The sequence below is a fragment of the Teleopsis dalmanni genome, chromosome 2 (genome assembly GCF_002237135.1).
Source record: "Teleopsis dalmanni isolate 2A chromosome 2, ASM223713v2, whole genome shotgun sequence".
Taxonomy (NCBI): Eukaryota; Metazoa; Arthropoda; class Insecta; order Diptera; family Diopsidae; genus Teleopsis; species Teleopsis dalmanni.
In genome coordinates this window covers 108,316,056-108,328,152 of record NC_051847.1, presented here as the reverse complement: position 1 = coordinate 108,328,152, position 12,097 = coordinate 108,316,056, and positions in this window count along the sequence as shown.

Here is a 12,097-nt window from a genome sequence, read left to right as displayed (position 1 = left end):
TTTTCACAAGAAAACATACGGTCCCAAATCTTTCTCCACCCTCTCTACGAGGTTCTGTGATACATGTGAAGGAGGAAGCCAAATTTTTAGGTATAGTTTTCGACAGGAAACTCACTTGGAAGAAAAACACTCTAGAGCGTGCAAGAAAAGCCAATGTTGCGCTTCTTCTATGTCAGAAAGCTATTGGTAAGAAGTGGGGTCTTCAACCTCGCATCACCCAATGGCTATATATAGCTGTTATTAGGCCCATATTGATGTATAGTATTACGGTATGGTGGACAGCTCTTGATAAATCTTCGTACTGCTCAGTACTTAACAGGATTCAGCGTAGAGCTGAACTCTGTATTAGCGGGGCGCTATGCACCACACCATCCATTGCACTAGATTTGATGCTTCAGTTACTGCCAATGGATATTATTAGTAAACAAATGGCAGCTTCATCTGCTTTAAGACTAAAAGCTACCTCACAATGGAGAGACAGTGACTATGGTCATGCCTCCATTCTAAATCTTTTCAATTTTACTCCTAAAAACGTTGATTACATCACACCCATTCTCAACTTTGACAGGAAATTTGATGTCGTGTTTCCATCTAGAGAGGTATGGACGTCAGGTGGCCCCTTCTTAGATGAGGGCGTAACCATCTTCACTGACGGATCCAAAACAAGTAGTGGTGTAGGTAGTGGAGTTTTCTCAGAGGAATTGAGCAAATCTTCCTTCTTTAGGCTTCCAGATCATTGTAGTGTCTTTCAGGCGGAAGTGGTCGCCATCAGGGAAGCTATAGCTTGTTTGAATGTAGATGATATATTTGGCAGGAATATATACATACTATCAGACAGTCAAGCTGCATTAAAGTCCTTGAGTTCGGTCCAATTTACATCTAGGACGGTTCTTGACTGCTACACATCTCTAAACGAAATGTCGACGCAGCTCAATATTTCTCTAATCTGGGTTCCCGGCCATAGGGATATTTTCGGAAATTGCAAAGCAGACGAGTTAGCCAGAAAGGGTGCATCAGAACCATACTCGGAGCACCTAGATTATCTGGGCATATCGCTAACATCATGTAAATTGATATTGAGTTCTTTCTTCGCTAATACTTTTAATAAAAGATGGGAAGACTCAACGATATGTAGACATCTGTATGCAATCTGGCCACTTTCCGATAAAAGGAAATCGAAAACTTTCATTGAGATGTCCCGAAAGGACATTGGTCTTCTGGTAGGGTTGATTACAGGGCACTGTAAGCTAGGGAACCATGCTAGAATGCTAGGTCTTCCTTTCCACCAAATCTGTCGTAGCTGTGGGGAGGACGATGAGAGCGCATCTCATCTGTTGTGTTTTTGTCCAGCTCTTGCACGTCAGCGATTTAGTACTCTAGGGGCCCCCTTCCTTGAGGACCTCGACCAGTTACAGGATCGGGCTTTAAATAGCATTTTATGCTTCGCAAAAGGTTCTAGGTGGTTTTAAACCCTGAGGTTTCTCTTACTTTCTTTTAGTATTTATATACGGCATCACAATGGGCCAATAGGCCTAAGTGGATCCACTAGGGATCACCGGTATAACCTAACCTAACCTAACAATGTTTATAACTGCTCTAGCGCTAAAGCCTTTTTCGCTTAGGGTATTTGTTATCTCAATGGGTTCTACATCTGACTCAATACCTTTAATGACGACAACAAGGTCTTTACTACTCTTCAGTTGGTATGTGTAGTAATTTGTTTGCTGTCTTCGAAATATTTGGTTATGACCCTAAAATTGTGTTCAGTGTCGATTTGGATTTTGGTTTCGTGTATATTGTGTATATGAAATGTATTATTTCCAATCAGACGTGCAAGGATCGTAACTAGGTTATTTGAGCTGCGTTCACGCAGGTAGATTGGAGGCGGTTTACAATTTTTGGTAATAGGGTGATTAGCTTTCTCTGTAGTTTTAGCTAATTCAGCAAATCTATTGCCAGAAAGAATGCTTGTAGATACACTATCTTTAATAGTTTTAGTTATTTTAGAACCTTTTTTGAGGACTAAGTTTTCGTTTTATATTTACAAAGCGTTCCGTGTCTGTTTGGACCTTTATTTTATATTTTGGATTCACTAAGTCGGAAAATGCACTCGAAGCTGCTGAAGGTGCAATGTTTGACAAGCTTTTAACAGTTTGTGTTGTTTTTAGAGGCAATGTATTTGATGCGTGTATTACCAGATAAGCATAACATTTAATTGGAATGCTTATCGTATGTCTTCTCTCTAGATTTTGATTGCTAATTTGCATACGTGATTTACTTAATTTAACTACTATTAAATAAATTGATATTAAAAAAAATTAAATATATACATATAAGTAAAATTAAATTAAATTAATATAAAGAAGAAAAAAAGAAAAATGAAGATGTGAAAAATGAAAATAAAAATATGTAAAATATTATACTTTATATTCTAATATTTAAATAGATTAATAAAAAAAACGAAAACAAAAAAGAAAAAAAAAATAATAATAATAAAAATAACAATAAAAATAATACAAATAATAATAATAAAAATAATAATAATTAATAAAATAAATAACTTTAAATTCCAAATTTCAATGTTAGTAAGTGTGTTGGTTTTGATGTTTTGTTGTGTTTTGTTATGGTGTGTTGTGTTTTGTTGTGATGAATTGTGGGCTTTCAATTACAGTTTTTGTGGAACAGGTTTGTAATAAAATAATAGCTGTCTCTATAATGAATGCTTACTCACTTTTTTTATTTTGAGCTTTAAAAAATAATTTGCTGTCTCTGTCAGCTATTTGAGTTTTTGTTTTTTTGTTTTATTAAAGTTGCGCAAGAATCAACAAAAATCAAAATAGCCGACGAATTATATTTGATTAAAACGCACAAAACTTAAGTTTAATGTTTACTTTACTAAATGAATCTTAAGACTAACTCATATTTAACATCTTTGCTTTTATTTATAGTGAGGACTCGAAGTATCGAATCCTGATAAGACAATTCGTTGTTTGGTTAGGCCGAACAACGATAATAATATTATTAGTTACAATGTTTAGTTAGAGATTGTATGTAGTTATAATAGAATACAATAAGAACATTTCATTGTTTGGTTAGGCTGAACAACAATAATAATATTTTTAGTTACAATTTTTAGTTAAAGATAATAGAATATAATAAAGTATAATGTAGATCTTTCGTTGTTTGATTAGGTCAAACAACGATAATAAAATATTTAGCAAAGAGATAAGATAAGAGAATGTAACTCCTCTACCCCTTGATTCAAGATACTCCAGAATCTCGTTATTATAAATACATATATGTGAGAAGTAAGGAAAGAAAAAACAAAAAAAAAAAAAGAAAAAAAATTATTCAATTCCATACTTTCTTTTAATTTGGTTTAGTTCAATTTCATCGACCTTATTGTCTTGAATATTATTTACAATTCTTATTTGGTCTTCTCTTATATAAAGATATAACACAATTATAATGATTAATACAATTATAATACCAAATGTAATACTAATTCCACAGAATACTTTTTTGTGAGAATATAATTCTTTTATTTCTTTTATATTTTTAAATTTTTTTAAATTAATATTTTCAAATTCTGGTATTTATTGCGTTAGAGAGTTATCCTACTGTAATTGGTATATTTTGTAGAATTCCATTTTTTGGTTCTTATATTCAATGTTTCCTTAGGACCTACTTTGATTCCTTAGGACCGAAATTCATAGCAGCTGGAGATTTTAATGCTAAGCACACCTTCTGGGGCTCCAGATTAATATCGCCACGAGGAAGACAACTTTATGCAGCTCTTAACAAGAGACTCGAAGTCATATAATCTGGAAATCCCACTTATATGCCGACCGATACCAGTAAAACTCCTGATTTGATCGATTTTGGTATCATTAAGGGTTTGAGTAAGGATTATATCTCTGCTGACCAGTCGTATGATTTGTCTTCAGACCATTCTCCGGTGATCTTAACACTGACAAATATTTCCGAAGGTCAACACTATAATATTAAAACATTTGTCAACTGGCGTAACTTTAATAGAGAAGTTGAAAGAAGTCTTCCAGAAATTTCTGCACCCCGTCACACCGATGAAATTGAGCACGCTGTCAATATATTTAACAAAACTCTAATTGACGCGGCTGCTGAGTCTACTATTGTCCAACAGGATAATACGAAAAAAACAATTTTTCCATCGACCCTGAATGGGCTTATCTCTGCTAAACGTAATGCGAAACAAGATTGGCAAAGATACCGTTCTCCCAGATCTAAACTCAGCCTCTATGTAGCGACTAAAGCCCTAAAAAAAGCCCTTGATGAGGAAAGAAACAATTCAATACAAAATTATTTAGAAAGCCTTGGCTCTCAAAAAGAGCATAATTATTCCCTATGGAAAGCTGCACAGAAATGTAAAGCCCCAATTAAAAGAAAACCTCCTATACGCAAACAAGATGGCTTGTAGCGATGAAGAAAAAGGAACTACTCTGGCATTACACCTACAGAATGTTTTTCAGCCAAATCCCCAAATCAATGATTTCCAGCCTTACATATCTATCTTAGCTGACATACAAAACCCTCCAATTATAGAGCTTTCGGAATTGAAAGAAGTTATAAATAACATTAACCCAAAAAAAGCACTTGAACAAGACCAAATAAATGGGAAAATGATTAAAAACTTGCCGAACTCAGCGATCGTCTTCATTCTCACCATTTTTAACAGCATACTGTCTTTTGGGTACTTTCCGACGCATTGGAAAACTTCGCTGATAAAAATGCTCCCTAAGTCTGGAAAAGATCCCTCAGGTGCTACATCATATCGACCAATAAGTCTATTGCCACAAATATCAAAAATTTTCGAACAACTCCTAATTAAAAAAATACTGATTTCCTCGCCGATAGAAAACATAATTCCGGACCGTCAATTTGGTATAATTTAAAAGATCATGGAACATTTGAACAGGTCCTTAGAATAGCTAACGAAATACACTTAGCTTTACATTCAAAACAATATTGTACGGCAGTTTTTCTTGATGCAACGCAGGCATTTGATAAAGTGTGGCTTGAAGGACTTTTATTTAAAATAACGCTCTCGCTTCCAAAAAATTTTCATAAACTTCTAAAATCCTACGTGACTTATCGAAAATATAGGGTCAGACACAAATCGTTTACTTCGCAAGAATACGATATCAACGCTGGAGTTCCTCAGGGTAGCGTCCTTGGACCGCTTCTATACTTAATCTATACAGCTGATATTCCACAATACGCAAACAATTTGCTGACGACGTTCGCCGACGACACTGGCATAGTTAGTTCCGACCGTGACCGCAGTATAGCGTCACAAAATTTATCCACGCATATTGGTTTGATTGAAGAGTAGCTAGCAAAATGGAGAATCAAGGTGAATGAAACCAAATGTGTTCAAGTAACTTCTACTCTAAGGAGAGAAACATGTCCTGCAGTTAAAATTAATAATGTGGATATCGCCCAATCACGTTCTGTAAAATATCTGGGAATTCATCTAGATAGAAGGCTCACGTGAACTAGTCATATTGAATCCAAAAGATGTCAATTGAATCTTAAATATAGAGAATTGTACTGGCTTCTAAATTGCAACTCTAAACTCAGTCTCGATAACAAATTGTTAATTTATAAATCAATATTAAAGCCGATTTGGACTTATGGTATTGAACTGTGGTGTTCAGCGAGCAATACATATATAGAAAAAATCCAGAGAGTACAAAATAAAATTCTCCGACAAGCTACGTGCGCCCCGTGGTACGTCAAAAACAAAAACACACACAAAGATCTTAATTTACCAACTGTTGAAGAAGTTATTCGTCAATATACACCTAAATTTCGAGAGAGACTCAAGTCGCATCCAAATCCTCTTCTGCAACTGCACCAAATCGTCTTAAAAGAAAATCCTTGATAAATATGAATTCTCTAGCTCAATAGCATACATTTTAGTTTGTTAAGATTTGCAAAATTATTGTCAATTTCCATTTTAGAAAGATTCAATAAATAATCAGGTTTAAAAAAAAAAAAAATAAAATATTCAATGTTTGAAATTTTTATTTGACAGTTTACAAACTTAATTAAATTATTTTTATTCAAAACTACTTTCCTTTTTGTACAATTTTGGGATAGGCTTAAATTTACAGCATTTTTTTATTAATATAGAATCATCTTCAATAGGAATAACTTCTGCTACATTGTTTATTTTATATTGACATGAGTTGGAAAATATACAACTCTTACTTAATCCTAGTTCTTTAAGCAAAGTATTTTCTTTATAATTATAATATTTTCCGCTAATGTTTACAACTAATTCGTTTTTTCCTACAATTTCTTAATTATTTTTGTTTGGATTAGATTTATATCTGCAGTTACATAGTTTCTCGGAATTTTAATATAAATTATAATAAAGATTAATGTGATTTTAAGTATCTGTAAATTTAGAGGGTCTTTTAATGTTTGACGTGTGAACATTTTTCAGGATTCTTTTTATAAATTTGGGTTCTTCTTTATGTCCTACGTTCTTATAATTCTTTATGAAACCTTCTTCCCTGTTTTCTACATAGTTTTCTCTGTTTTGGTTTTGCTTAAAAATTGTTCGGTTTTTCATTTGATGTATTCTTTCTTTAATGATACTATGTTCGACCTTGTAGTGTTGAACTTCTAATGGTGAAGTTTTTATAGTGCTATGATAAGTATTATTGTGAAATCTAACGGCATTACACATTTGAGAAACGATGGGACGTTTTTGTTCAAAATTTAATGTTCTAATCCGTTCAGTAATGGTATAATTTAATCTTTCAATATCAGAATTCCCTGTATGGCTATTCGGTTTGGTAACATGGTACTCTATACCTTCTGCAGTTAGAAAATCTCGCACATTTCTTGAGTTGAACTCATTGTCAAAGACAACTTTTTTTTATGTGTCTCTTAATAGCTAAAAATTCATTTATCTTCCCGATTATCGTTTGATTATTTCTATCTGGTAAATGAAAAAATACAACATGTTTTGAAAACTTGTCTATAAACACTACAAATGATTCTTAACTATTGACATAAGTATCTACATGAACAATTTCATTGATCGTATTTGGTGTTTCCGTTATTTGAAATTTAGTTTTTATTGGATTACGATCATATTTTCCACCGTTGCATACATCGCAATTGTTAATTATTTCATGTATTTTTATTTTTATTTGCGGATGATAGATTTTGTGTTTTATTCCCTCATATGTCGGTATTATTCCTGAATGTCTGATTTCAAGTTTGTGAAATAATGATATTTGTTTTTTGAGTTCTGTTTCTTCTTCTAAGTCTGATGTAATACAGCTGCACTTTACGAAAGATATGCTTTTTGTATTTGAAAATGAACTTAATAGAATTTGCTGTAACTTGTTGTAATAATAATTATTGAGTTTAGAAAATATTGCTATTTTTCCTCTATCAAGTCTTCTATAATTTGGAAACTTGGTTCGGAGAATATTCTCCTTGTCAATAAAAAAACTTCGTTTTGGGAGAAACATTACTGCTTCAGGTTTCGGTTGTTTCATCTATGTAAAGTTTACTGAAAGCGATTTTACCATGCAAGAATGTGAAGTGATTCGTTGCGAATTTATGGCTGATGAACCTGATAGTCGCTTCATTTGGAATTCCAATATCATTACTTCTAACAATATATATTTCTTAAGCTTCATTGAATTTGGTCTGATTTACTCCAGCAATTTAAATTTTAATTTTTTAGCAAAATCATCTAAGTTAATATTAAATTTTTCGCGGATTCTAATAGATTTGTCTCATCGCAATTGATACAGCTTAGAAAATCGCTATTTTATTTCTTCCCTGCTTATATATCATTTCGCATCGTATTCTCCTAATTGCACTAACCATCCTTTCCAACCTAGCTTAATATCTTGTGGAATTTTGGCTTGCCAGCACTTTAGGGTTGGTGATCTGTTTTAGATCAAACTCCCTTCCAATATAGGGTCTAAAGTATTTTACTCCCCATACTATCGCCAATAGTTCTTTCTCGATAGTAGAGTAATTTTTCTCGTGATCATTTAGTGTTCGTGAAGCGAACGAAATTGGATGCCCTTCTTGTGTTAGAACTGCGCCAATTGCGAAATTGCTGGCATCAGTAATGACTTTAAAACGTTTATTAAATATAGGGTATCTTACTATTGGGGGATTTTTTAAAATATCCTTTAGTTTTTCAAAAGCTGTGATATAATTTGGGTCATTAACATATACTTTAGCATTTTTTTTCAGATATACGACCATTGGTTAAGTAATTTTGGAGTAATCTTTAATAAATTTCCTGTAAAAACCAGTAATACCCAAGAGAGATTTAATTTGTTTCTGGGTTGTGGGCAAACTTAGCTTTTGTATTACCTCAACTTTAGCTGGGTTTGGCTTAATACCTTCAGGTGTAAGCAAATGACTTAAAAAATCGGTTTCTTTTTTTAGGAAACTATATTTTTCCAACCAAATCTTTAATTTGGCTTCCTTTAATTTTTGAAATATTTTTTTTTAATTTTCTATATGTTCCGTCAATGAGGTACTAAATATTAAGATATCATAGAGATAGACGACACAAATTCTATTTATGCAATCTCGAAGTACAGAATTCATAAGACGTTGAAACGTCGATAGAGCATTTTTAAGTCCAAAAGGCATTCGCAAGAATTCATAATGACCTAGTGGAGTAGAAAATGCAGTTTTTTTTCTGTTATTTTCATCCATCAAAATTTGTTGGAAGTAAGAAAAATATAAGAAAAATATTGATCCTTACCAAGTTTGTCCTTAATTCCATCAATATTAGGAATTGGAAATTTGTCGCTCACCGTAACTTCATTTAGTCTTCCGTAATCAACAACAATTCGCCATTTTTGAGAACCGGACCTGTCAACTTTTTTAGGAACTACTCACAAGGGACTATTATAAGCAGAATTGCTGTCTTTGATTGTATTGTGTTTTAGCATTTTTTTTATCTGCTTTGGAATTTCAATTTCGGGAGTTTGGGGTATCTATAAATTTTTGAATGGATTGGTCGGTCGGTTGTTGTTATTATTTCATGCCGTATTTCATGGGTACAGGAAAGTTTATCCCCTTCGTTGAAAAAAAGTTCGTTAAATTGTTGTAATAAATTTTGTACTGATTGTATTTCTTCCTGATTTAAATGATTTAAGTCTAAGTTCCTAATATCGCTAAATTCAAGAACACTAATTTCCTGATCTTTATACGGGTTAGAATTTTCGAAAGGTATGGTGGTTCCTAATATATTAATAAATTTGTTTTCTACATCTATCTTAGCTTTAAGAGGGATGGCAAAATTTTGTCCTATTAACGCTTCATAATTTTCGCTATTGAAGTTAATTACCTTCCAGGAAAAGGTACCTGAGACATTAAATTCTCTAGGTATTGGAGTAATAACTTCGAAAGTGACTTGGTTTATTCTGTTTATTGTTCTATAGCAAAGAGGACTAGAGAGTTTTTTTCGATAAAATGTTTTTCTAGAATACCTGGTTTTATTATACTGGTATCCGAGCCAGTGTCTGTAAGGCACTTAATTTTTCTGTTACCTATTGTTATAGTAACTAGGGGTAATTTGCAGAATGAGGCGTTTGGAAAAAATTTACATCCTTTTGTACATTACCGACATCCATAGGCTGTGGTCTTGTTCTATTTTGGCTATATCTAGTGTTTTGTGTACCAACACTCATGTGTGAATTCGAACGGGTTTGTATAGAATTATTTTTATTTTGATTTAGGTAATTCCGATTACTGTTGTTTGAAACCAGATTTCGTTGTTGAGAGTGTCCTGAACTATTTTGAGAAATGTTGCCTCTATTCTGTTCTGTATTAAAACTGTTGTAATTGTTGTAACTAAAGTTTCGTTGTAAAGTTTGGTCATTATTGTCTTGTCTATAATTTTTCCTAAAGTTCTCATATCTATTTCGTTTTTGCTCAATTTTTCTATGATTATAAGAAATATCTCTTTTATCTTCTAAAAGTCTAAATTTTGAAAAATGATTAAAAGTTTCTATTAATGTGACTTTTTTGTCCAAATGTGTTCGATAGCTTCCGTCAATTTTTTCTAACAATAGATCTTTCAGATCTCTGTCTACATTTTCAGGTTTATAAACAAAAGGTTTTGTAACATCAAATTCATAGATTTCATTTAATTTATAACTTGAGCTTAGAAAAATGTCAAAAAGATCTTTTAAATTGCTAACCTTAATTTCCCGGCATCTGTTGTAGATTTGTGCATAAGTTTGCTGTGGTTAAAATGTTTTCAAACGTTGTTTCACTTCATTTCAATTGCTGTTGTATCCGAGTTGTTAAACACATCTTCCAGCATCTCCAATTAGTTTCTCATTGACCACTATTTGGGTAACAAACTCCTCCAAATGGGGATGATTTTGACATAGCTGAAAAGCTCTATCTACTGAGTTAATAAAAGCGAGCAGGTTGCCATCTTTCGCAGCGCTAAACGGCTTAAGGTGACGAAAATGACTGATGATTTTGTTATCACTGAGAACAATTTGTTGTACCTGTTGGTGTTGTTCTTGCAACTGCTGCTGTTGTAGTTGCTGTTGTAGCTGCTGTTGAACCTGTTGTTGTAGCTGCTGTTGAAGCTGTTGTTGTTGAAGTTGTTGTTGTAATTGTTATTTAAGTTTATTCATCGTCTTTTCCTGTTTTTTAATTACAGTGGCGATTTCTTGATCCATTATTTTTCGACTTTTATCACAACTTTTTTGTCTGTGTACCATAAAATTCTTTTGTTTTGTTTTTGAATATTTTGAATGTTTCTTTTCTTTTTTTTTTATTATATATATTAAAATTTATAATATAACTTTATATCAAACTGAATGTGTATTATTTTGAGTATAAAAATTTTCTTTTATGTTTGTAAAACAAAAAAAAATCTGAACTTTATATTTGTATATATATTAGGGGTATTCAGGCAACTGATTAGTTGCTTAGTAGTTGATTACAACAAAAATTTGCACAAAAAAATGAAACTAAGCAGAGAATCAACTATTTCGGTGATTCTCAGATTAGTATAAATTTCATTAATAGTGCTGCCAGTACCAAGTGTCGTAATAATAACTTAAAATGAACTTTAGTATAGAAATTTGTTAGCTGTCTCTCTCAGCTGTTTGAATTGTTTGTAAACAATTTTGCAAACACAATTATGTTTCACTTTTGCTGCCAAGGCATTTACACACAACAAACTAATCAGATTACGCATTTTGGGTCGTTCAAGCAACTGATTAACATTAAGATGCTAAATTTTTTTTATATGAAGTTTTTGAATAAATTAAGCAACTAATCTCAGTTGCCTGAATACCCCTATTATATTTATGCACTTAATTCGCGTTAGGTTTATTTTATTTTGTCTTTGGACAAAATTCCGATTCGACTGCGCCAATTATATTTGATTAAAACGCACAAAACTTAAGTTTAATGTTTACTTTATTAAATGAATCTTAAGACTAACTTATATCTAACATCTTTGCTTATATATATAGTGAGGATTCGAAGTATCGAATCCTGATAAGACAATTCGTTGTTTGGTTATACCGAATAACGATAATAATATTATTAGTTACAATTTTTAGTTAGAGATTGTAAAGTATAATACGTTCATTATTCATTCGGCTTAAAAACACGTCCGCTCACTAGCAAATATGAAATATATCGTAATTTTCTAAATTGAATTTACCTATATCATTCTTGAGTTTTTCATCAGGAAGTGAGGTAGTTTGCCAAAAAAAGTTCATGTGGCATATAGCCAATGTCTATATGCCACATACTATGAAAGGCATAGTATGGTATTCACTTGTCCCATTCTTCGTCTTCAGTAAAATTTAAAATATACTCATTGAGGACTCTATGACTCCTCTCTATGGTACCAGTTGTTTCATGGTTATAAAGAGTTGAGAATACTTGTTTTATGTCTAGTAATCCTGTTATTTTTGGGAAGAATTCATTTACAAATTCCGTTTCTCTCTCTGATTTAAGTATTTTAAATAAATCGAATTTTAATATTAGTTGTTCAACTTATGTTTTAGCTACTGTATGTGCT